The 23,246-nt window shown below is 35.5% G+C and overlaps 1 long non-coding RNA gene across 5 annotated transcripts in view; it reads left to right on the plus strand.

The window, feature by feature from the left end:
- LOC118146861 (uncharacterized) overlaps positions 1-23,246 on the plus strand; it is a 294,849-nt gene that overhangs the window by 203,846 nt on the left and 67,757 nt on the right. For 3 of the 5 annotated variants that reach the window (XR_013525324.1, XR_013525322.1, XR_013525323.1), the window contains one exon: positions 3,693-3,788. This is a non-coding gene — a long non-coding RNA (uncharacterized LOC118146861). Of the gene's footprint in view, positions 1-1,938; positions 2,051-3,692; positions 3,789-23,246 lie in introns of those variants that run through there. The other 2 variants (XR_004732952.2, XR_013525325.1) reach the window with 2 other exon arrangements.

The following is a 23,246-nucleotide window of genomic DNA, read 5'->3' on the forward strand; positions in this document are numbered from 1 at the left end:
TCATACAGGTGACATTCATGAAGGTGTATTACTACTTGATTTGCTAGCTCTGAACATCTGTAAAAACTGACTATAATTACTAGAAAATTCTGTGTCTTTCATAGCTCTTCTTAACCATCTCTGCCATCATTCTTTATATGATGCATTATAGATAGTGAAAACAAAGACTTAAGGATAATGAATCTCAAAATATGGAATATGTTACTAAATTCATTTATTTAGTATATATATTGAGCATCTATAATGTTCTAGGTATTGACTTTGGTATGAGTAGGGTTGCCTGATAAAATACAGCATTCAGTTAAATGTCAATTTCAAATGAGCAATGGATAATTATTTTAGCACAGGTATGTCCCATGCAGAGTATGATGTAACCCTTCAGAAAAACCCTTTATACTTGGTAACACTAAGGGGTAGCAATTAGCCATTTTAAATCTAGGCTATGAGAAACTTACATAAGCTTTAGAGAAGAAAAAAAATATTATTTCTTTATTTTATTTATTTTATATTATTATTCTGTAATGATTTGCTAATTCTGGCAGTCCTAGTCATGAGAATATAATGATGAACACAACATTACTTATATCCTCAAAAGGATTATAATGAACAAGATATTTGATAAAGAACTATAAAAATGAAATATCTAATCCCAAACTCTGGTGATAAGAATAAGGTAGTTAAAGTAATATTGGAATAGCAAGACTGGAGAGGCAGCTACATATACAAAAATCTTAAGGCAGAATGGATATTGACATATTCAAGGAACTGGAAAAAAGGTTGTTGTGGCTGCAGCTTGGAGGCCAAGAGAGAGTAGAAGAGATGATGCTAGAGATATCTCATGTAATCGACATATTTTTAGATTGTATCAAGATGTTTGATCTTTGTCCTAAAATTGATTAAGTTTATTCATAGGGAAGAAATAGAAATTTATAAATATGATTTGTACAGAGTACTTGAGAGAAACAATTAGATTTTTGTCCATATGAAAGACTGTAGAAGTTTCAATTAAGGAGGTAGCACTGGGTATGAAGGGAAGTGGCAAGATTAAATAAATATTTGAGAAGCAAAATAGAGAACTCAGGTATTGATCATGAGAAGTAAGAAAGAAGAAGGAATCAAGAATACATCTCAAGTTTGTGGCTTGAAGAAAAAGATGCAGAAGGGTAGACATGGAGAAAAGTTACAGTATTGCCATTGTGTAGTTTTGGACACATTAAGCTTTATGCTTCCTAAGAGGTTTACATGTAGAGATAGCAGATAATCAGTTAAAGAGATAAGTTTGTTGTTCAGAAAACAAAGTGTGCACTGGAATTTTTAGCAGATAGATAATTTTAAATACTGTACACTTATCTATCCATCATGAAATAATTTTTGAAATTGGCATGTTAACCAAATCATCAGTCATTTACCTGTATAAAGTTTTAATAGTTCTATATTTATTTTTAAAAAGTATAACTAGCATATCAAATCCATGATTCCTTGGAATAATTTTGTTATGGGTGAAGATGTTTTATCTGCCAGACCAGAGGATTTACAGAATTTTTCTCAGGCTGATATTTCAGCCTTACAGGGCTGAAACTGCTGCATGATCATTTGAGAGTATGGAAGATATACATGATCTAGATCGCGAGTGTGAATTCTCATGTAATTTATGTCAATGTGAGAGTTTCTTTCAGGAATTTAGTGAATGGTCACTCCCTAAGTCCCATTCTTTGTGGTATAACCAAGGAAGCTCTCATCACTTATGATATGTAAGAATGTTTAAAAGTTTAATTCATGAAGGTATAAAAATATCAATTGTATTAGGGAATATTTCATATCCCCTGTTTCATCCAATCTTGTAAAGAGTTTGGAAGTTGATAGGTCACTCCTTTTTCAAACTTATAACTGATGCTAACTGTCATCACCATGGAAATGCCTAGAACTCTTGATTTCTCTATTTCAAGAGTCCCATAGGAATGTCCAGACAAGCTTATGTAGATATCCTTCTTACAGGAACAATGGACAATACTGGAGCCAGGATCTGTCTACAGTATTCACATTAAGTTGGGTAATTTTTGTTTTGGTTAACTAACACATCCAAATAATGAGTATTGACTAAAATAGAAAATTATTTTGACTAAAATAGAGACTTGAAATACTAGAGAGGTGATCTTCATAATTATTTTTCTCCTCAGCAAATATCAAAAGTATTTTTTCCAAATAAAACTGCTTTTCACATATTACCAGATAATTTAACTCGTTTTAAATAAGAATGTATGTTATAAAGAGCTTCAAATGGTTTCTTGAATAAAACCTTAATGTGAAATCTGATATAGTATGAAAAACCAAAACTTTAGCTTAATGCTACTCATAAATGTAGATGCAAAACTTCTAAATTAAATATTTGGAAGCAGAATCTAGCAGTGTATCAAAAGACTATAACCAAGTAAGGCCTATTTTAGAATTTTAGTTATCAAGAAAAATAATAATAAACTTCATTTCATTCAAAATATTATAGGAGATAGACGGCCATGATAAAAATGGTCAAAAAGCATTTAATAGCAGTTAGCAACCATTATTAATTAAAGTGCTAAACAATGGGAAGAAAAGTAAGCTTCTAAAATATAATATACAGTTTTACCAAAATTCACATGGCAAGCATTATTCCAAAATGCAGCCAGAAAAAGGAAAAGGTGGTATCACTAATTTTATTCAATATTATTTTGGATATTTGAAACAATCACTGTAAATAAACAAGGAAGAAGTGTTAAAATTAGGTTACTTCATTCATTCTTTCCTTCTTCCTTTCTTCCTTCCTTCATTCATTCTCTTTTTTATTGGTATAATATAATTATACATGTAAAAATCTATAAAATCAAGTAAAAATTATATAGAATTATTAAAGGAATTTGGAAAAAAGGATGGACACATTATAATTAAAATATTAAAATCTGTATTTGCAATCACTAATAATAGTAGACAGGGGAAAACACAATATCAATGAGAGCTATATTTATCAATAAATTTGAAAATAATAGTGTAATATAAATATAAAGAAAGGGTAATAAATTTTATTTAAATATGTGATATAAAATAATATCAATAAGAGCACACACATAGTATATACTATGAGCCAGGCTTTACATTTATTATTATTTCAAATTTTTTGACTGTGTTTTAGACTTGTTTTGTGACCTGACATACGGTCTATTGCTGAGTCTGACCCTCAGATCTGACCGAGCAATGGACGAAAAGAGCTTGGCGACACAGTGTTTTGCCTGTGAGAGTGTGGCTAGGGGACCCCAAGGCTTACAGACCCCAAAGAGGGAGCCCGGCCCTGGAGCCCTGACATGCCAGAGATGCATATTTATTTTAGAACAGATTTAATGACAAAGATCTCAAGCAAACACTATTTGTGAGTAATTAACATTGCTGACCCCACAATTAGAGAGCAGTCATGCCTTCAGATGATCAAAGGTTGGTTTTCAGGGAAATGGGTAAACAAGCTATTTAGATAAACTCCTCTACATTCCCTTGTTATCTGCTCTTTGCTCTTAGCTCAAGGTAAGATTAGGCTGCCTTCAGCCATAACCTTTTCCCAAAGTTTTGCAAAACCTTCTGGTCTTCCAAGAAGGTTCGCATCTTTCCTATAATTTTTTCCCACCACTCTGACTGATCTCTCACATCTCCCTCTTTTCTGTTTCTTCCAGCAGGTTTTGTGGATTGAAGAGTACAGATGTGTGCAGCAACAGTTTTGTCAGGCGCAGCAGTTATAAGTCATGTTCTGGCTTTGCATCCTAGAATTGGTAAGTAACATAAGACAAATATGAGTATAATCAGTAGCACTATTTTTCCAGTCAAGGAGTTACCTGTAGTGTTACTGGGCACCTCAGTCCAATGTGTGCCATTACTGAGGGACCCTACTGGGGGTGTGTTAATCCTTTCTAGCCAAGCAGTTGCATTGTTAGAGGCTAGAAAGGGAGTGTCTGCCTAAGTAACAGGCAGAGAAAGGGCAGATTTAGAAGATGGGCTTAATAGACTATAACAGGTACAGGTAGCATGCAAAGTGAGAGAATAAAAAGAGAACAAATTATCTGGAGTGAGTTGTGTTTGTGTTTACAGCAAGATTTGCTTAGCCTTCTGAGTTGTCTTCTTCAGCATCCTGTTTAGGGCCTGTGTTGTCCTAGGAAGCCACATTGTCTGGGGCTGCAGGTCCTGCAGCGTCATTCCCTGCATTTCTGGTACTGGATTGGTTCCTAGCTATGCTATGGTATAGTTTGATGCATCATGTGGGAATCCAAAGAGGACCTGAGGGGCTGTGAACTCAAGCATATCCTCTTCCCATGCTAACAAATCATTTGGATCACACCATACATTACTATTTATATCTTTCCATAAAACTGCAGGTTTTATGTCTTGAGAGGTTTTAGCAAAGTACTTTTCCAAAGCTGATTAAAATTTCTTATCTACATTTTAAAAATTAAGGGTAAATAAGACTTGTGCTAGTAGTGTTGCAGGGGGTTTTTTTGTTTGTTTGTTTTTTGAGCATATTTCTAAGGGTGAACTATTTTTGTAGGCCAAACTACAGGATTACGAGATAAGAACTAAAGTAGTTTGTCAGCAGGAAGGGCATGCTCTATACAACCTGCATAATCAGAGAGTGCTATCTGAAGATCTAAAGATAGGAGCAAGACTGCTTCAAATTGCCTTTTACTCAAAGGAATTCTTATGACACCAGGGTCATAACCTAGCAATTGATTGCATTGTCTGCGGCCTGTATAAACAAATTTACGAACTAGCTGGATATAGGGGGATAGTGTTTTATTCCTGGTGTGTAAGCAAAAAACCCATTCTAGGAAGCACAGGTTGGGGGCAATCTGTCCTATTAATCCTGTGGGGAATGCTTAGTAGGAAAAACAAACAATTGGACTGAATATTTTGGGTCTATGTGACCTAGCTGCCTCTGAGAAATTGCCTGCTCTATTTCCTCAATTTCCTTTTTGTGCTGCAGGAGTTAAATACCTGGGAGAATCTAGGGCAGCATTGCCTTTTAAGATAGAAAACAGGTTTTGCAGCTTTTCGGCAGTTATGCCCAAGATGGGGAAAAGCCAGTTAATATCGCCTAGTAATTTTTGATAATCATTTAAGGTATGTAAGTTGCTAGTATTTAACCTTTTGAGAACTTAATGACCAGGAAGGTAGTAGGTATCTAAGATATTTCCAAGGAGAGGGCATTTGTATGTTTTCAGGTGCTATGATAAACTGTACTCTTTATGACAGAGGCATATAAACTTAAAAGTCCTGGCTCCAATGGGGCTACCAGTAATATATCGTCCATAAAATGAATAATTTTGCAATCAGAAAATTATTTTCTACTTGGGAGCAAAGCCTGATTTACCTGATATGACACATGGTAGGACTGTTCAGCATTCATTGAGGAAGCACTTTCCAATGAAATTGGTGAGCTGGCCTTTCATCATTGATAGCTGGTATTGTAAACACAATTTTTACTCTGTTCTGTTCTGTAAGGGGAATAGTATAAAAGCAGTCTTTTAAGTCAATAATGATTATAAGCCAATCTTGATGAATTGCCACAGGGGAAGGGAGCCCCCGTTGAAGAGCTCCCATAGGTTGCAGATTACCATTAATAGTCAGCAAGTCATGCAAAAGTCTCCATTTGCCAGAATTTTACGGGCCTTAACTAAGGCCCACAACATTAAAGATGTTACTGGGACCTGTTGCCCTTGCACATGATGCTGTTTAAAATTTCTCCACACTTGTTCCCAGAGCTCTACATCTAGTGTACCTTCTTTGCGGAACCATGGATTATGGGAAACAACACTTTGCATTAGGTCCCTTATTTGAGCCTGTAAAACCAAGCCTCCGCTAGTTTTAAACAGCTGTTTCAATACTTTTATATACTGTTTCTGTTGTGCTGATAACTGTTGTCCCATGATGAAACCCTAGCCTGAACAATTCCCTTGAACTTGGAAATCCCTAGTGGGCACCAATGACTTACTGACTTACTGATTTATTGACTGTGCAGTCTCTTCACTTTCCTTTTCGAGGGTTCCATTGTGATCTGCAATCCATTGCAGCATTCCTCACATGGGGGAACCAACTGCCGAGTCTGACCCACAGACTCTGGCCAAGCAACGGATAAAAAGAGTTTGCAGACACAGGTGTTTTGCCTGTGAGAGCATGGCTAGGGGAGCCCATGGCTTACAGACCCTGAAGAGGGAATCTTACTGTGCAGCCCCAATGTGTCAGAGATGCTCGTATTTATTTTTAGAACAGATTTAATGACAAAGGTCTTGAGCAAACACCATTTGTGGGTAATTAACATTGCCAATCCCCCAAGTAGAGAGCAGTCATATGTGTGGATGATCAAGGTTGTTTTCTGGGGAAATAGGTAAACAAGCTATTTAGATAAACTCCTCTACATTCCCTTGTTTTCTGCTCTTTGCTATTAGCTCAATGTAGGAGGATTAGGCTGCCTTCAGCCATAATCTTTTCCCAAAGCTTTTGCAAAACCTTCCAGCCTTCCAAGAAGGTTTATATCTTTCCTATAATTTTCCTACCACCCTGACCAATCTCCTGGAGCCTATCCTTGAGAATGGTTCATGTGCTGAAGTGAAGAATGTTATTCTGCAGCTATTGGTTGAAATATTCTATAAATATCTACTGGCTCCATTTGTTCTAAAATATAGGTTAAGTTTGATGTTTCTTTTATGAGCTTCTGTCTGGGAGATTTGTGCAATGCTGAAAATGGTGGTTGACATGTCCAGTTACTGTACTGAGTTCTAACTCTCTCTTTAGGTCTAATGATGTTTGCTTTATATATCTAGGTGCTCCAGTGTTGGGTACATATATATTTGCAATAGTTATATCCTCTTGCTGGACTGACTTCTTTATCATTATATAATGACCTTTTTGACTCTTCTTAAAGTTTTTTTCTTGAAATCTATTTTGTCTGATATAAGTGTAGCTATTTCCATTGGCATGAAATATCTTTTTTCATCCTATTACTTTCAGTCTATGCGTATCCTTACAGGTGAAGTGTGCTTGTTGTAGGCAACAACAGATCACTGGCTTTTGTTCTTTAATTCATTCAGCCACTCTATGTCTTTCGACTGGACAGTTTTGTCCATTTACAATCAATGCTACTATTGATAATTAGGGACTTACTTCTGCCATTTTGTTATTTGTTTTCTGTTAGTTTTTTGTGCTCTTCTTTTCCTTCCTTCTTGTCTTCTTTTTAGTGAAGATAATTTTCTCTGGTGGTATGATTTAATTTATTGCTTTTTATTTTTAGTATATCTGTTGCATGTTTTTCAATTTGAGGTTACTTTGAGGCTTGCAAATTTTATACTTATTGATATTCATTTATTCTTATTAGGTAGATATTATTATTTATTCCTATTATAAAAAATAGGAAACAAAAATACAGAGAGACAACATATCTTACCCAGAGCCACGCAAATAGTATGTATCAGAACCAGGAATTATTACATCCAAGTGATCTGCTCCAAGGTTCAGGTTCTTAATTACAAAAAAAAACACCTGACTCTATCTTGCCTAATGACAGGACATATTATTTTTTAAAATTGTAGATATTTAAGGTATAACACATGATATTTAGATATACATATACATATTGAAGTGATTACTTCTGTACAGCAAAGTTACATCATCTTGAATCAGAACACTTAATGCTAAGACAATATGAATCCTCAAAATTTATATGTAAATATAATGTATGAAATCCCACTGGGGGGACATTGTATAAAGTGATCATTAAGTTCATGTGTAATTAAAAAAATATGTAAGAAGAACCAACAAAACCAACTTTTTAAAAAAAAGAATAGTGAGGAGGCTTGACTTAGTAGATACTAAATCTGTATTTTTAAGTACTCACAAAGCTCCCTACTAACTTTTAGAAGAGGCTAAAGAATTTTCCATTAAGTGGTGCAGCATAGAAAGAATGGAGTTTTCTGTGTATTATTTATCAAAATTCCAGCAGACATCATTTTTAATGTTAAAACCATTCTATTAAAGCCAGAAAGAGGACATAGATGCTATCACTAATATTATTCAACATTATTTTAAAGTTACAGACAATGAGACTAGATGGTTTTTGTAAGAAATGAAAAAAATTAACATATTTACTTTATATCTACTGTTTTAAGCTGCCGGGCTTCTCAGATTCTTATTCCAATTGTATCAAGGATAGAGATGCCTATATATATTCTAGAAGGATTTCTAGAAGAAAAAATGTCTATTTGAAAAACACACAAATGAAAAAAATATTTGAACATCTTTTATGTTAATTAACAAAAGTTTCACTACACATTTAATAGAAAAATGTGAAGATTTGTTCTAAAAGTTGTCTCTCACTTCTGTAGTGTGAATTCATAATTAATGTCTTTCAAATCCTTATTTATTATTCCTGCAGTGTGGATACCTGATTAATGTACTTCAAATGTTAACTAAAAGCCCCTAGCATGTAGATGAATACATATTTATGTTATGCTGTCCACACTAAAGTACTCTAAAGTAGGTTACAGACAATTAGGCTAGTTACAGACAGTAGGACTAGACTTTTATTATGAGAAATAAAAGAAATAATCAGTTTATTTTGTGTTTGCTTTATAGTGAATTCTGAATTAAATGTCATCAATTAGTCACTTAAATAATTTTATACATGACTGTAAAATTCTGATATAAGGCAACATTACCTGTGTGATCTGGTATGAACTCTCATTATATCCTCTCTAGAGTAATGGTGAAAACAGCTAACTAATGAGATACCTCAGTCCTGGTCGTGTACTTAATCCTTCTTCAGTCTTCATGTATCTCCAAATTATGCATGGATTGCCTTATTCCCAAGGCCGTATTGTCACTGTTTGTGTTTTCTGGGATGCAGACTAAGATAGTGATTAGTAGGAAGTGCATTTATTAGGAAGTGTTCTTGGGATTGACATCTATGTTGGGAGGTGAAGGAAGCAGAATTCATTAGAGGGAGAAGATAAGCTGGGATGCAATCGGGCCTCAGCTAATTTCACAGGGAGCTACAGAAGCTGAGATTGACCAGGAAGTGTCTTGAGTTTGCTCTAGGAGACAGATGATCAGATGATCAGATGAGGGCTGCTTCTGGAAGTAAATGAGATGTTAGTCAAAGCAATTTTCTTTAGCTGAGGCAGTTCCCAGAGAGGGCTAACAGCTGATGAGCACCTTTTGATAGCAGTCTCAGTAGCTGGGGAAAAAGGTCTTCATTTCTTTTTCTTCTTCATTCTTCATTCCCCTTTCAAGGGGAATCTGGGTAGATGCTAACACATCTCTATAAATTATTCTTAATGTTAGTGTTGAGTACTAATTCTACACTACCAAAAATCTGTTTATAGTTTTCTAAAGTTCAGACTTAAGGTAAAGATTCAATATGCAGCATAATCATAAAACTCTAGAAGATTTCCTGTGTAAAAGGGAAGACGTCCATCCAATTTTTGGTATATGTTCCCATGATTTCTGAAGTTTTAACTTTGACTCCCTTCTAAGCTGGCCTAGGGATTTCTTCTTTGTGGCAAGTTCACGAGAGTTTTTTGACCAAGGATAATAGCTTCCAGTCTGAGTAGTCCCTGCTGAACTCCCCTACTGTGCCTGCTTCACTGCCCAGACACTCCTTATGATTATTTCCAATATCCTGTCAGAAAGAGCAGAGACTTTTTTTTTTTTGCCATTTCTGTGAGATTTTGCTGTTAGATAGATAATTTGAGGCATATTAAATGTAGGCTGACTTTACATTTATAATAAATATATGAGTATGTCATTTTTAAGTTTTGCTTTCAAATGCTGGCCAGTAAGAATGTTTAAAAATTTTTTGGAAGGTGATAGGCATTTCCAAGGTCATTGGTCAGTTAACTCAAAATCAATTTATCTGATGACCACTCTGTCAGATTATTTTGAAGTTTCTTTTCACTAAGATCTCAAGAACAATCATTTAAACCCCAGCGAGTGTGTGTCCAGAATGGGGGTTAAAGGTAAAGGAGACCCAGTATTAGGGTCAGTTAAATTAAATTAATTCTCAGATAAAGCATAGAGTGTTTTTTTGTTAATGTATGTGCCACACAATATTTGGTACATGTGTCAGAAAAAAACCCTATTTATCTTGTATTTAAATTTAACTGTGCTTCCTGTTTTTTTATTTGCAAAATCTGGTAATGCTAATACACCTTGTTATATAATCATAAAAGGCAGATAAAGCTATATCTGCAATTGCCTTCTGGCTACCCTCAGAGGATTGCTTGGTGCTAGGGACTTTACAGTTGCCATGACTTGACTAATGTTTTCTTCCTCTACCTCTGATTTGGTCTCTAGTTCTCATCTTTTCTCATTCTGCTCATTCTCCATGGGTGGGTGCACCTGTGCCCAAGGTTTCAGTTACTATTGATGTGATGGATGAGTAGTCAGATTCTAAAATGTGTGCTAAAATCTGAGGTTTTCATAAGCTACATTGCCATATTTCTGAAATCCTACTGGGAACCCATACTGGGATTTCTAATACACATCTCAAATTCAACGTTCCTAAAAAGGACTCATCCATTCTATCTCCAGTACAGCCCACTCCTTCCTATTCTTGATTTGGTTAAAGGCAAACAGTTCTTAGTCCAGTGCTTCTTAAAGATAAAATGTGCATAAGAATAAACTGGTTTTTATCTTTAAAATGCAGACTCCAGGATCTTCTGCCTTGATAATAAATCTGGAGGGGGCCCAGGACTCCTGTTTTTGTTTAGTTTTTTGATTAAGTCCCCTGGGCAATTCTAATAGAGAAATGAGATGTTAGCCTCTGTAATTTGGCTTCTGCCTAAATTTCCAGCCCATTCTTACCACCAGCTGTTAGTTGAAAACATAATCCACTCCACTAATTTCCTTCTCACATTTTTAATGAAATCTATAGCTATCAAAAATGCTTTGCATAATTTTCTATATTTTGGCAATAAACAAAAATTCAGGATTTTGTTCTTGGCCTAAACCAGATAAAAATGTCAATAGCTCTTGGGGGTACTTTAGTCAAAGGCAGTAGGAAACCTGAAGATCTAAAACAAGTGGCAGTCATGGAAATCCTGGTGATGATTTCAATTTATCTAGGCTGTTTACATCAGTTACACTATAAACTAAAGGATAAATAGGGCCTCCAGTGAGGCTCTGGTTAAAATTTTGTGCAATACATAATTTATCAATGAGTGCACACAAACGAATTTAATCTTGTCTGCTACCCTTAAACCCCTCATTATGCTGTAGATTATTAATGAGGTTAAGACATTGCTAACACTTTGCAAGAATGGAAGCCTGGGGAACTCAACAGCTGATTGTAGACAAAGTTGGGAAATTACATGAAGTCTGATTTAGTCACCAAACTACATTTAAAAAATTCCCTTAGTGAGAAAATTCTACAATGTGACTTGAAGTGTAAAATAAAAAAAGAAAGTTCTTTGTAAATATTTTCAAGTGAAATATGCATATGCAAATTTTCGCATGATGACCAAAATACCTTGTAATGTTTCAGGGTTATTTTTTAAATCATTAAAATGCAGGAAAATGGTCTATTTGTATGTATTTATGTAATTATATCTATCCATTTATGTCTACCTATTTGTCTAATCTACCTTCCTTGAATTACCTTTTTTTTTTTTTTAATCAGGAAGATAGCTGGAAGGAAATAAACCAAGAAAGATTCTTCTGGAATTATGGGAAATTTAAGTTTTTTAATCTACAATGTATCCTCGAACTTTTCTAGAATCAGCCTGTTTTACTTGTGTAATTAGGAAAAGATAATTAGCATTTATCAAGTCAGACTAAGTCAGAATAAAAAAGGTGTAAATTGCAGTTAACAGCATTTTGAATTGTAACATTGTTGTCATTGTTGTGCTGTTGATCAATGTCATCAAAATTGCTCAACCAACACTCATTCCTTGATTCAGCTATCCATTCAAGAGTTTGTTTTTTTTGTTTTTTGTTTTTTGTTTTCTTTTGAGACGGAGTTTCGCTCTCGTTACCCAGGCTGGAGGGCAATGGCGCCATCTCGGCCCACCGCAACCTCCGCCTCCTGGGTTCAGGCAATTCTCCTGCCTCAGCCTCCTGAGTAGCTGGGATTACAGGTACGCGCCACCATGCCCAGCTAATTTTTTTGTATTTTTAGTAGAGACAGGGTTTCACCATGTTGACCAGGATGGTCTCGACCTCTTCACCTCGTGATCCACCAGCCTCGGCCTCCCAAAGTGCTGGGATTACAGGTGTGAGCCACCTCGCCTGGCCAAGAGTTTTTTTTTTTTTTAATGTCAATAATATGCTAGGCATTCTGCTAAGTAAGATTGATAAAAAGTGAGACATGATCTCTACTATCGAAGACCTCATAATCTAGAAAAGGAAGAAAAGGCATACAAAGAGAAAAGCAATCATACCACAGAGTTAGTGCCAATGTTTGAACAGAGTTAGATGAGTTCAGAAGAGGGGTCAACCAAGTCTTCCTGGAGGAGTTGGAGAGGATTCTAAGAGGTAAAGAGATTCAAGTGATGCCTGGAGAACATTCTAGGCCTCGCTTTGGGAGGGCAGACATTTGAAGAAGAGCAATTCATTAAGGCACAGATATTAGCAGTTTATTTAATACATCCCATATTGAACAATTAAGCAGTTCATTGTATTTGGCTATTATAAATGCATGGCAAATATTTTTGAAGCTCAGTTTTTGTCAACATCTATATTTATTTCTAGGTGGAGGGGGGATTCTAGAAGTGGAATTACAAAGTTAATGTTTCTGAATTTTTTTTTTTTTTTTGAGAAGGAGTCTTGCTGTCACCCAGGCTTGGAGTACAGTGGCATGATCTCGGCTTATTGCAACCTCCACCTCCTAGTTTCAAGTGATTCTCCTGCCTCAGCCTCCTGAGTAGCTGGGATTACAGGCATGCGATACCACACCTGGCTCATTTTTGTATTTTTAGTAGAGATGGAGTTTCACCATGTTGGTCAGGCTGGCCTTGAACTCCTGACCTTGTGATCTGTCCACCTCAGCCTCTCAAAGTGCTGGGATTACAGTCATAAGCCACCACACCCAGCCGTTTCTGAATTTTTTAAATGCTTTAGATAAAATTTGCCAAATAAAATTTAAGATGCCTATATTGATTCAAACTCCCACCTACAAGGAATGATAAAAACATGTAAGCACAAGTGGGGAGAAACTAACAAAACTAGCTAAGATAAATTTGTAGAATAACATTATTTTTGAAAGATAAAAATCACAAAATAGAAAGTGGAAAAAATCAACATGCAAAAGTTTTGAAGTACTAATCCCAAACAGAAATGTCCCACAGATTTTGCCCTAGAAATATACAAGAAAAATATGTACTTAATTTTAGGTTTTATATAGGTTGTGACCCTATTTACTTGTTTCTTTTTATGACCAGCAAATTCATACTTTCTCCTCTTCAAGCCTTTATATTCTATTTATCCAGAGTACTACTTTTTGTTTTTCTGTTTTACAGAAAATTCAAAGCTATCTGGTACAAATTTCCTTATTTGTTCTGGTTTTCAACTTAAGACAAGTCAAATAAATGACCTTAAGAAATTATCTTTCAACACGTTGAGACTCAATTTTTATGTACACACTTACTATTGTTATTATTTTTTTAGAGATGGGGTTTCGCTCTGTCACCCAGACTAGAGTGCAGTGGTATAATCATAGCTCACCACAGCCTTGAACTCCTGGGCTCAAGCAATGCTCCCACTTCAGTCTTTTGAGTAGCTGGGACTACAGGCACATGCCACTACACCTAGCTAATATTTAAATTTTTCTTAGACACTTGATCTAGCTATATTGCTCAGGCTAGTGTTGAATACGTGGTCTCAAGTAATCCTCCTGCCTCAGCCTCCAGAGTCACTGCAATTATAGGTGAGAACCACCCACTGTACTCTGTTTATGTACTTATTTTTACAAAGCAATTTCTCCATAATTTTTATGTAGGTCTGTTCAGAAAATAATAGCCAACCATGAAGAAAGTTGCCTTCTCATGATGCCTTTGGAGTAATTAAACAAGATAAAAAGACAGATTTTTCCCTGTAGCATACTATATAATCCAGCTAGCCCTGCCCTACAGATGGAAAATGGTCTCATGTTGTGTTTCGAAGGGCAATAAAACATACCACTTTACTCAAAATAACTCATATTCTGCACTGTGTGATATGACAGCCTGTCATATTTAAGGGGTAAAATCACAGGGCTGGGGACATTTTTTTTTTTAACCACACAGAGTCAGCTCTAAGACATAATTACACTGAATAAGAATAGTAAGCATTAGTTTATTGGGATTCCAAGCTGATAATTTTAATTGCTCATCAAGATGGGTCTAAGAGAAGGAGAGGGCAGTCAGTTTCAGGGTAAATGACAGGGTGTAATTTTGAGAGGTGAGAAGACATACGGAAAAAGAAACAGAAGGAGCCAAACTTTCATGGTTCCATTTTGTCTGGGCAATATTTAGAATATAGTATTATAACAAGTGCAATATCAAAATTGTCCAACATACTTGTAATTTAAAATGCTTATTTTGGAACCTCATCAATTTTGATTATTTATCCATTTTTCCTGCAAGACTGTAAGCTCCATAAAATGCAAGAGCAACGTTTGTCTTGTTCAATGCTGTTTCCACCAGTTGCCGGCATAGATATAAAGCTCAATTCGTATTTATTGACTAATAGGAGTGATATGAAATGAGAATTGCTATTTCTGTCTCTTTTCTCCTTTCTGATATTTCCCCTAATAATCTAAGTTTGTGAATAAGTCCAGTTATTTTCTGCCAGCTGAAGTTCATTGTCTCCTTGAATATTGTTAGAGTGAGCCCAAGGAAGCATTTGCAGGAACTGGGTGGCTTTCTAATTTACATAGTAATTGAGGCTCTCCCCTATTTTATTCTTCACACCATGCTGATCTCTTGCTAGTCTGCTCTCTCTTATTCCAGACTTTGAAAAAATTTCAGATTCATTTTTTGCCACTGATTAAAGTAAGTATCGCTTTTAAGAGCATTGACAATAATGTAAAAGCTGCTTAACTAGCACTCAACGAAGTCCATATCTGGTGTCATGTATTCTCTCACAAATACGTTATTTATTCTGGAAACATTAAGCCCTAGAATTTACACACACTGTCCATGCTTCACGATTCTTACTTGTTTCTGGGTTGTACCTGAATAAAATTCTATTCATCATTTAAACTCAATTCAACTTATGGGTGATCGTTAATTGGAATCTATATTATGTCTATTATAGAATAAAGCAAGTGAGTTATCTTGAAAATTATCTTTGGTGCATTAATATTTTCATCATAAGATATAAGACATACAAGTATAAAAATTAAAATTTTAAATAAAAACTCTGTAATTTTAATTTAGAATTGAAACATCAGTATAAGTACATAATCTGTTTCCCTTGCTTTAAAAATACATATTTCTAACTTTAGTAAAAATGTCTGGAAGCAATGACAACTCAGTAGCAGTGAGTACTCATCAACAAAAGGAAACTAAATCCTGTATAAATGGCTGATTCCAGGTTGAGTTGAAATTATAGTGACTTTAACGAAGCTTAAGTTGCAGGGTGTCTCACTTGTATGAGTCCTTTCCAAATTCATGGGAGGCCCTAGCATTGTGATCACATGGTCTCTCTCTCTCTCTCTCTCTCTCTCACACACACACACACACACACACACACAAATACACACACATTCATATTTGCAAAATATTTAAATCTATAATATTTTAAGTTGCAATTAGTTTTACTCTGATTTTTCTTTTGGCATAATTCTTTGGTTGGGTAGTTTTGAATTGGCCATGGGGATTTAAGAGATCATGCTAAGGAAGATTAGAGGAGGGACACATTCTTATTAGTCAATGGTCCGTTGACATTACTGTTAACTGTTCGGATATAGAATGTGCCGTCCACAATGAATCAATATAATATCCTAAGAAGGAGGGGCAAGGCTGAGGTCATATGAGGATATGAACATGTTCTAGTGCTCATGACACTGTGAGACTAGTGAAGGAGAAACAAAGTTTGAGATAAACAGAGCCAGAAGCTAACTGTGGAAATACCTCCAAATATTAAAGTGTAAGTCTGAAGGAAACTTGTCTCCCAATTTGATAATTATACTTAATATTATTACCTTTAGTGGCAAAAACCACAGTTACTTTTGCACCAACGTAATAATAATAATCACTTTTGATTGAAGCATGATAGAGGAAGGAAGGATTTACCTTTCTACTCTCTGCTTAGAAGATATTATACAATTATTGTCATATAAGGGGAGTTCAGGAAAACATGTAAGAAAAAGTGTTACAAATATTTCAACAGTTAATAAAAGTATTATGTCTTCTTATGGGATTTTGTGATATTTGTAGGATGCCTACTTTTCAAACATTATAGTTTGTTGTGATTTATTTTGTCATTCTATATAAATATTTACTTTTGTATCTTAGTTTATATTCACAGCCTTTCACTTTTTTTCTTAATGAGGACCTTCAAACTGTATAATCTGCTTCTGAAAAATCTGGATTCATATTATATCGGGTCTAAAATAGGAAGTATACAAACCAATCCCAGGACAGGTTGTTGTGCTTGAAAGCAAATAAGTAATCTGACACTGTCGGTTGTGCACCAAAAGGACACTGGAGCCTACTTGAGCTTCAAAGCTGCTATTAACGAAAACGTATTTTATTTAAAACATCATGAAAAGAAAATAGAGAGACACACAAAACAACACTCATTGGATATTTTGGAGCTAGCATCACCTTGCTACTCAGAAAATTGATGGTAAAAGTTCTTAAGCGTTGACCCTGTATTTCTTATATGAAATGTGTCTCAGGGTAAATGATAGCCAGCATGGGTAAAGGATAGTTCTATACAGAGAAGTCCTAGCATATAATAGAAAGCATGATAGGATGAGAAAAATCACCAGTTTGCAACCTTAAAGAAATAATGAATCAATTCAGTGACGACTACTCGATAGTAAAGAAAAGGGATGAAAGTTGATAAAGAACTTTTCCATTCAGGGATGTGAAACAGGGGTGCTGGCATACCTTCCCTCGCTATGTCAACCATGTGTTTTTCTCAAAAAGGGGTTTCAATAAGTGTCAGACTTTTAATTTGTTTCAATCTCTATTACATCTCATATAAATTGATCATATTTTCTTCTTAGTTCTCTGAGTCCATGAAGGATTTCTTGCCTTCATATTCTTATGGTCATTTCAAATGGCAAAGATATGGATGAAAATAGGAGTTTGATGCATGTTTAAGTAAAAAAAAAATACTATGCGGAAGTTAATATCTTTTTTAAAAAATATGTTATGAAAAAGCTATTGACAATGCTGATTTATAACCTAGAAGTAGTGTTCTATACTGTGCTTTAATTCTGAGTTGCACTAACAGTGCTATAGTATCCATTTTTTCTTTCACTAATATTTCTGAACAACTTTCTCTGAGTCATGTTTTATGGTTCAGAACCTCTGAATCAAAACAAAGAAATTGTATTAGACATAATATTTTTTATTTGAAACTTAAAAAAGAAGAAAAAAATCCATAAGGATACTCTTTCTTTCTCCTTTTTGGCACAGCAATATTTGTTAAAATATAACAGTTTTAAATGCTGTTTATTTCCTCTATGTGTACAATCAGTTGAGCTAACTTGCCTTCAGCATGTAGAATAGCTCATGAATAACTGGCTCGAGTCTTTGAACAAATTTTGTAGATCTGAGTACAGAAATCTCAAGAGAATTACTTAAGAATAGAAAATTCTTGATTTTATCAAGGTCTTCACTCAGCAATGCCTAGCTGTGGCCTTATGGCAATGATACTTCATTTGCTCCCAGAGGACAGTTACTCCACTAAATTTGAATCCTAGCTTTTAGAGATAATTACAGAGCCTAGAGCAAAGAGAAGGCTTTGAGAGAACTGCTGGAATAACTGGGCAATCCCTGATGTATCGCATGCATTCTTGCTTAGGCAGTAACCAAACACAAGCAAAGCAGCTGAAACTCTGTGTAGGTTATTCTTTGTAAGTGGTTCAAGTTAACTGCGTCTAGCAAGCATCCAGTTTTTGATGAAAACTAGGTGCTTATTAGATACTTATTCTGTCAAATACTTACTAGTAATATATAGAAAAAGAAACGAACGATCAATCCAAACAAAAATAACCTCGTACATACATTAAAATCAACCATACACCTGTAAAATAAATAAATAATCATATGCTATCATGCTTAAGAGCATTTGGTAAACTAAGCTTCAAGACCATTTCTGCCACCAATTAGTTTGTTATGGGGCAAATTATATTTATTCATGTAAGCCAGCAGGTTCATTTTTAAGATGTGAATGATGACATTACCTGTTCCATAGAGTTGTTGGGATGTACCAATGAGAAGATGAATGAGTGCTCTGTTACATAACCAGCATCCAATAAATGGTAGCTCTCATTTTTATTATTATTTTCATGGAAAAGCAGCCAATAGGTATTTCCTCCTAGGAAAGAAAAGAATGTTTTGGATGCAGTTGGCCAGTATTTCTGCCAATTTGCCTGCTCATATGATTACCTAGGGTGTCTATTAAAAGTACAGATTTCTGGCCATACCCTTCACCTCTTGAATTTGAATAATTAGGGTACTGGGAGGAGCATTTTGGACTCTCCATTTGATAAGCACCTTGGGTGGTTTTATGGTAAAAATGGTTTTGCAAGTAGCATAGTGGATATAACACTGAAAATTGAATGACTAATGAATATCTACTTTCCTATGGTTGATGAAAAGAAGTTGCAGCATTAAAACAAATCATTCTACAATTGCTATAGCATATATATCCATGACCACATTCCATGAATTCCAACTTACTTCTAATTTTCCATATTTTGTGGGTTTTTGTTTGTTTGAGATGAAGTCTTGCCCTGTCACCCAGGCTGGAGTTCAGTGGCACGATCTTGGCTCACTGCAACCTCCGCCTCCCAGATTCAGATGATTCTCCTGCCTCAGCCTGCCAAGTAGCTGGGATTATAGGCATGCACCACTATGCCCAGCTAATTTTTGTATTTTTAGTAGAGAAGGGGTTTCTCTATGTTGGCTAGGCTAGTCTTGAATGCCTGACCTCAAGTGATCTGCTTGCCTTGGACCCCCACAATGCTGAGATTCCAGGTGTGAGCCACTAAACCCAGCCCATTTCCATATTTTGAACACATGTTTTCTTCAGTTTTATTTTTCAATTTGAGGAAAACTGCAGGTAGAATAGAAAGAGAAAAAGAAAATTGAGAGGAAGTCAGGAATGATAGATAGAAAAACGCAAAAGTTCAGAAAAATGATAGTTTAGACATAAAAGTGTTTATGTTTCTTTATTTGCGGGCCCAATTCAAATTTTACAACTTCTTCCACATAGCTAAGTATTTTGTGTGTTTATCTTTATTATGTATGCTCTTGCAAAACATACATTGTCTTATGTGCAATGTACTTTAGTTTATGTAAATAATATTGTTGATAAACATCTTTTCTGACCTACATTTTTCATGAAAATACTATGTTCTTAATATTCTTCTGAGTATCATGTGGTGAAACTGTTTTCCTTTCTCTAATTATATTCCACATTTTACTGATCCACTTAGTTTTACACATCTGAGTTCCCCTAGAGTTCCTATCTGCACAAACTGCTTTGTATAGAGCTGAGTAGCCTGTGATGTGAGTTGAGGATATGCACACATTTTATGCAAGCTGAGTTACAGGGTCAGTGTGTATTTACTAAGTCCATATACCAGCTTGTATTCCAGTATGGCTGCCTAGCTGACACTTCCAGCAGAGTAGATGCCTCCTAGAACTGCAAATTCCCATCTACATTTGACATTTTCTATTTTTCTAACGTTTGCCAGTCATAGTTTGTTGTCTTAATTTGCATTTTTCTGGGTATTATTAACTTTGAGTTTTCTTTGATGAGATGGTAAGTTTTGAGGAGTTTCATTTCTCAAAAGGGCGTTTGCTGAGTAATTACGCTGGAATCTGATCCCAACTTCATGCTTACAAAGAAGCTGCAGTGGGTATTTTTAAAGGTTGTTTTCACAAGTTGCAGTACCTCTCTTTTCTACTAGCATTTACATCTGAGATATACTTATATAACCTAGTTTATAAAAGTTCTTTCTCAGAGAGGTATAAAGTTGAAAGAAGATATATGAGCACAGAAAGTGCTTCAGGCATATCTTCTCCTGGAAAAAAATAATGAAGAATAAAAGAGAATATGTAAGTTATGGTCCCATTAGAGGCAATAAAAGCCAGGAGAGAATAAAAGTGTTTTAACTATGTTGGGTCATCCCCGAGATGCCTGGCAGCATGAATACCTTGTGCCATCACACGTAGTCAGGATTAAGAATCAAAGTCCAAGGAAAAGCATAGCCCCTTTCCATGGTTACCCCACTCATATCAACTTCCAAAAGTTCTTTTTTTTTTTTTTTAATCTAACTCTAAGTGAGAAATGACTTTTAGAATGGTTGAAAAGGATGTCAGAATGCCCCGTGGGGATTATAAATAAATAAAATTGATCTCAGTCTCCTAGATGGAAGCAAAAGAAAGTCTCTTCCATGGCAGTTTTGCAGCCTACTGACCAAGAAAGAAAATTCATCTACTGTGTTGTCAAATTTATTCCTTCCATCTATCAGTTGTCTTACAGGAATATTTTTTCTGAATACCCATTCACGTGCAAAGCATTGTCAGTTGTACATCCCCAGCTATTTTAAATTTGACTTCTATTTATGCCACTGCTGCTTCAGTTCAGGAGTATCCCTTGTTTGAAACAGCTCTTGCCTTCACTTTTGAAATCTCCCTCCAGTCCTGCCTTCCTCAAATCCATATGCCACGAGGTTGAGGCAGCTAGAATGCAAGCACGTTACTTCCTCTCAAAATTTTTAAATGGTTGCCCACTCTCAGAAAATGGCATTGACATCTGTATATGACATGGTAGACTTTCTGTGACCTCTCCACCTTCTTCCTCTCTGACCTCTCCATGATAGTGTGACTTAGCTGATTTTAGCTCCCTGGAAACATCAAGCTGTCTCTTGCCCTTAAATCTTTGCTCACCCTGATCTCTCTGCCTTGTTGTTCCTCTTACTTCCTCTTTGCATCTCTGGCTAAATAAATCTTTTTTATTTAATCAAACTCAAATTTGGGGGGATCAGCTAGTGATCTTCCTTCTCACCCAGGCTGAGCTAAATTTCTTTCTATGGTACTCCCAAAACACTCATGAAAATGCCAATGACTGAACTTGCTGGCTTATGGTTAAACTTTCCCTTTATGTCTTTCTGATGCTATGGTATAAATGTTCTTCATCTATGAATATATGATTTATTTATCTTTATATTGGGAGTAAAAATATTATTTTAAGGTCAGGCAGTAGAATTCCTCCAAGGAAGAAAGTGGTTTTAGATTAATAAAATACCTTGATGGTTGAGAGCTTTAGGAAGGGGGAACATCTAATATTCAATTTTACATCTTTTATTGTACTGTCCAACAATATAATTGCCTTCTATTTTGTTAGATCTTCAGTAAAGTATATAGCCACACAGTCTCCAGCTGGTAAATTGGTAAACACATATATTATCTGCTGCTGAGAGCAGTATAGTATGGAAAAGAGCATGTGCCCAAGAGTGGCAAAATTCAGAGTAGGCGTCAATAACTCACTGGAAGCAGCAGTTGGTTGTTCTGGAAAAAGATAAATTCTTAAAGAATGTCCAGAAATATATGGAGCATTCATTAGATTTCCTACTGTAAGTAATTTGATGTTTAAGCCAATTTTAGTTTGAAAGATAAGGAAAAGAATGTTAAACTGGAAGGTATGGGCAAACCATATTTTATAATGGGAAAGTAAAACATCAGATCAAAAAAAAAAGGCAGAAAGCAAACGACATAGAATGTTCTTTTGTGTAAAATAGTTTATGCATAAAAAGGAATATAACAAAATAACAGCAGTTGTTTCCCAAACAACATTTTCCAAACAGCCCCTAGAATTATTTTTTATACATTTCTGTAATTGATGTAGTCAATCAAATGGCTAAATTTGCTTTTCATCTCAGGAAAAGATAAGTAAAGGATTTAAAATTTATGCCACCATCGATGGTTTGACAATAAAAGATCACATATTACATACCACTTGTTAGTGTTTACCATCACCATTTTTTTTTCACTTGGAAAATTGTTTTTGAGTAACCTGTCTGTTATTGGACAAAGTTTAGGGAGTGTTTATTGCTCTACTTCTGAATTCTGCTTCAACTGTGCTGAAATCTCACTTTAGGCAAACTAGGAGAAGGAAATCCCTGGTGCCATTCGCAGCTCTCCTTTTGAAATCTCTCCTTCATTTCAAAGTCCCTGCAGGCTCCTGTGCTGCCATGCTGGGATCTCAGCTTTCCCCCTTGCTGTGTCCATTGGGGTGCCCATTACAATGACTTTGCTGCTATTTGCCTCCAGTGAAAAGTGTTTAATCAGAGTTGTGTTCCCTCAGCATTTTACACTCCTGGACACAAGGTTATTTGGACAAATGATTCCTTGATAACCTGTTGCTCTTCTTTACATCATTTTCAGTCGACGCTTTCTATTCCTCACTATCTCTATTTTATCTAATAGACAGTGTTAGTTTTGCCTAAGAAATATCTCTCAAACCTACAGCCTCTTCCCCATGGGCATTTTCCTAATTCAGGGCCTTGTTATTGTTTCCTTTAGCTCTTCCAAAAACTATCTAGCTGGTCTCCTGTCTTCAAGTGTTTATCTCCCATTTACATTTTCCAAACAGCCCCTAGAATTATTTTTGTGCAATGTGGATAGCATTATGACAGCTTCTTCCTTTAAAAACATAACTTTAATGATACAATGGCAGGTTTAGAAATATTGCTCAGAATACAGTCCAAACCTCTCAGCATGTAATCTAAGACATTTTTTGGTTTGATACCACTATTCTTCTCCAGTAGCAACTTTTGCCATTCTCTTTCACTCTCTCTTACTCCCTAATATAGTTGGGAAACTTGTCTCCACTAAAATCTCATGTTGAATTGTAATCCTAGTGTTGCAGGTGGGGCCTGCAGGAGGTGTTGGGGTCCTGGGGGTGTATCCCTCATGATCTAGTGCTGTCATCACAACAGTTGAGTGAGTTCTCGAGAGATCTGTCATTTAAAAGTATGTGGCCCCTCTCCCCCAACTCTTTCTTGCTCCTTCTTTTGC

The sequence above is a fragment of the Callithrix jacchus genome, chromosome 13 (genome assembly GCF_049354715.1).
Source record: "Callithrix jacchus isolate 240 chromosome 13, calJac240_pri, whole genome shotgun sequence".
Taxonomy (NCBI): domain Eukaryota; kingdom Metazoa; phylum Chordata; class Mammalia; order Primates; family Cebidae; genus Callithrix; species Callithrix jacchus.